This window comes from Adiantum capillus-veneris, chromosome 28 (assembly GCF_014529385.1).
Source record: "Adiantum capillus-veneris isolate H3 chromosome 28, ASM1452938v2, whole genome shotgun sequence".
NCBI classification, from domain to species: domain Eukaryota; kingdom Viridiplantae; phylum Streptophyta; class Polypodiopsida; order Polypodiales; family Pteridaceae; genus Adiantum; species Adiantum capillus-veneris.
Window position 1 is genome coordinate 122189261 of NC_140958.1, and position 4754 is coordinate 122194014.

Consider the following 4754-nt stretch of genomic DNA (forward strand, 5'->3'; position numbering starts at 1 on the left):
CCATTTTTCAAATTTTTTGACCAAGTCAACATACCACTAGTTTTATCATGTTGTAATAAGCCCACAAACCAAAATTGGTAAGATTTGGATCATTGGATTGAAAATTGTGACCAAAATTGCAAAGTTAGTCTACGGACAAAAAATTGATGACCATTTGACCAAAAATTATCCAAAGTTGATGAAACTTGGCTAGTGACCTTAAATTGAGGTGCTTAACAGATCTATGTCAAAGTTGGGACAAAAAGTTACAAAAATATAGCTGGATAAATAATCGTGATTATTTACATTTGCTTCAAAACTTGAAAATTTTTCACATTTGAGTATACCACAAGGTCGTGTACACCAATTCCTAGCACACCTTAGATCTGGTCATGTACTAGGAAATCAGGGCATCCTCGAGGAAACCTCCAGTAGAGTATCCACCGAAGAAAGCGTGAATCAAGGAAATTCCTTGCACACAATTCTTGAATTAGTCTCAGACACTTTATCAGATTCTACATCTGAAATGTCTTCTTACTCGACTCACTCGGAAACCGGAACAACAATGCGCTATAAGCATATACTCTCTTTTTAAAAGACTAACCGCCATGGAGCCCAGGTTTACTTGGACCCTAACGAGGAGTATGCTATTCACATTGATGACCATGGTATTGAGTTCGTAGAAGAGATTAGGGAAACATTAGGAGATTTCGGAGGTCTTTTGGAGGGCCTTTTGGTAGAGAGAGGAAAATAAGCTCCTCCAATGAGAGAAGAGCCTATGTTACGTAGAAAAATAGATTGATATTAACAAAAATATAAAAGGTGTCCCTCTCCTCATTTAATAATCTAGTGGTCCTTGAAGACGAGCACTCTCTCTTATTTAATGCGAGCACCTTTTTCAGAAGGTAGATGCGTTGCATTTGATACGCGATACGTCATCACTAGAACTCAAAAAGTCACAAAACTATCAAGTGGTGGAAGATTTTGAAACTTTTGATCCTGCATATGCTTCCGGAACGCACATATCTCCTAGAAATGAATGTCCAATTGCTTCGCTTAGACATCCAAAGAGGCCAAAAATGTCAAACACCCCTAAAAGAACATTTTACTAACGGCGTGCGAGGGGGCATTCCAAAATTTTGGAATGCCTCCTCGCGCGCCGTTAGTAAAAAGGCCCTTTTTCCCTCTTTTTAGGGAGCTTTTTGAGACGAAAATGTCCAAAAACCTCTAAAAAGGGGCTTTTTGGAAAGATAAGTGTTCAAAAATCACTAAAAGGAGCTTTGTACTAACGGCGCGCGAGGGGGCATTTCAAAATTTTGGAATGCCTCCTCGCGCGCCATTAGTAAAAAAGCCTTTTTTTCCTCTTTTTAAGGAGCTTTTTGAGAGGAAAATGTCCAAAAACCTCTAAAAAGGGGCTTTTTGGAAAGATAAGTGTCCAAAAATCACTAAAAGGAGCTTTGTACTAACGGCGCGTGAGGGGGCATTCCAAAATTTTGGAATGCCTCCTCGCGCGCCGTTAGTAAAAAGATCCTTTTTTCTTTTTTTTAGGGAGCTTTTTGAGAGGAAAATGTCCAAAAACCTCTATAAAGGGGCTTTTTGGAAAGATAAGTGTCCAAAAATCACTAAAAAGAGCTTTGTACTAACGGCGCGCAGAGGGGCATTCTAAAATTTTAGAATGCCTCTTCGCGCGCCTTAAGTAAAAAGCCCATTTTTGGGGGTTTTTTGACATTTTTTGCCTCTCCGGATGTCGGAATGAGACAAGTAGACATTCGTTTTTAAGGTATTTTGGCGTTCCGGATGCATTGGTGGTGTCAAAATCCTCAAAATCTATCACTATTTTACAGTTTGTGACTTTTCAACTTTCAGTGATGACATAAGCTGCATTGAATGCGCCTCACCTGCCTCCTAAAAAAGACGCTCGCATTAAATAAAAAAGTGACCGTTTTCAAGGACGATTGGGAATATAAATCTGCTTTTTAGAGTGTCTGGTTGTCCTTTTGGACGTACTCACAAGGTGCAAGTGCATTTTAAAAAAAGTTTCTAGAGAGAGAAATACAATTTCTTACAAGGCCCTCCAAATGACCTCCGAAATTTTCTAATGACAAACAAGGAAAAATGTACATAGACAAAAATGGAACTCAGTATGTACAAGTCAAAAACCCTAATGTGGTAGACAAATGGGGGTTAGAAGTAAATATCATAATCCCAGATATGTCAGCAAAAGAAGGACCACCAACTTTAGATTTTGAGTGATACAATCAAGTAGATTTGAAGCCTTTGAAACGGCTTAGTACGGATAATCCTAGGATCGAAGTCTATTGTTGGGAGGATAGAAACATAAAAGATCTTCTCTAGACTTCGCATGCCAAACCAAGACAACTAACGGCCATGAAGATCATCTATATCTTCAAGATCAAAGATAAGCGATCAGCAGATATACCAACCTACATGTTTAGGGATTGTTATAACAATAACTTTGTTATGATGACTCTTAAGGAGGTAGAACAAACCAAATACCAAGGGTATTCCATAAGGGATTGAATATTGAAACAAGGACCAGAAAAAATTCCAAGAGATGAACACCGTGAGAGATCATCTGAGAGTAATGTTAAGAAACCAGAAACCACTTTATCACGTAGAAAACTAGGTGACACTAAGGCCAATCCAAGGCTACATGAGTCACTATTTCCAACAGACTGGTTCGAAGGACTTGAAACAGGACCAACTCTCAGGAGACCGAGAGTTGAACCAAATAGACACGTCAGACCAGCTGATTTTCAGAAATGGGTCAAAAAATAGAGTGGATCAGGGGATCCATACGACCATTTATCAAGCTTTAAGCAAGTGCTAAGAGAAGAACGTATATTCAATTTCCATATCGTAATTTGAGGGGTTTGGAATGACATTAGAAGGAAAAGCATTGGCATGGTTCCAAAACATTCCACCAAGGTCGATCATGGACTTGAACACATTAGCTCAAGGATTTGTAGCTGCTTGTTCCAAAACAGGGATCAAACATAGCACGGTAGCTCAAATCTACAGCTTAAAACAGAAACATGATGAGTCTGTTAGGGATTATGCAACTCCAATGAAACAATACATTGCCAGATGTCCAAGGCTAGAGATACCTGTAGAAGAACAACTCGTATCTTTATTTCTAGAGGGACTGCTAAACAAAGAACTTCATGCTATACTCTATAGTAAAAAGCATACAACCCTAGAAGAGTGTGTGTCAGATGCTTTGACTTAGGAGACAATTGTGATATTTTTAACGAATAAAATGTCCCTAATGATAACCAAAGCAAGAAAACAACATCCACTAAACCAGCACAAGTGGGAACGGTTACTGTAGCACCACTTTCAGCAAAAGATATGCTCAAAAGGATGAACGCCATGATGAACAACATGCAAAAAGCACATATGAGGGGACCAGGACAAGGGATACCTCAACAGGGAAAACCAATTAGGCCACAAAAATGATATGCAATTGAGGGTAAATGGACCAACCATGAGACCCACGAGTGCTACTTCAGAACAAAGTATGATGGGAATGTTCAGTTGTACCCATGAGGCCACAAGGACAACCCATGTATAGATATCAGACTAATATGGCCCAAGCTCAAAGACCACCAATGGGTATGGAAAGATCTCAACCTGTGTTGGGACAACAACCTCTGTACCCAGGACATAATGCAGTGGCTGTAAAGTACATGTACTCCGAAGGAGTCATAGATGAACAATCATTAGTGCATGTTACACCCTATGCTAAGACTAGTCCATCTACATTAATGGTAGAAGGAGATTGTTATAATTCACATTCACCACCAATGGAAGAAGCTATGACTTATGCTCCACCAGAGCTCGCACCAATGTATTATGTAGCTAATAAAGGTGTCAGACCTCTCATGATAAGACCCATGATTAGGCCAAGAATGGGAAACTGTCACAACTGTGGTGCAGATGATCATTGGAGAAATGAATGTCTAGAGCCTGACAAAAACTCAAGCCAGTTGAAGTCTATTGTATACAATGTTGCAAAAAGGGAGGACACTTTCCAGAAGATTGTCCTAAAAATCCTTTAAACAAGGATAAAACGGTAGTAAACGTAGTCCAAGTGATACCTAGTAGCTCATCAGAGAATGAACCAATTGTTCCAATCAAGGTAATCACTAGATCCGAGGCAAAGAAAAAGAAATAGAACTCCTCTAATGATTCAAAAAATACAAAATTTTCCTCTCAAAGAATCAAAAGAAGCAGAAGCAAAATATATGAGATGAGAAAACAAAAACAATAGGTTGAAATCGAGGAGAAAGCAAAAAGCTATTCCAGGAAAAGTTGAAAGAAACTGAAAGTGAAATCAAGGAAACAACCATGAAATCTGGAGGATCCATTCTGGTTGATAAAGTTTTTGAGCCTATTAATGCTGCCTTGGAAGCCTACCAAGCAGGACTTAGAGTCGGCCAAAACATGAAAACAAATGGAAAAACTATCCTTCTCCAGAAATGAAAGTAGCTAAGATGGAAGCTTATCAAAATATGGTAAGAATCATGCAAGAAATGCTAGAAAAACAAAAACCCAAGCTTGAAAATATCGTAAAACCTGAGGGGCTTGTGTTAAGAGAAACGGAAGAAAAACCTGATGTGGTGGAAGAACCCCACCTTGAAACAAAAGAACCAGAACTTATAGTGCCAGACAACGAAGATTCCTTAGATGGAATTCCATTTGTAGAGGAAGACTGGCCAAGACACTTATGGAAAAAAGTTCGAGAGATCAAT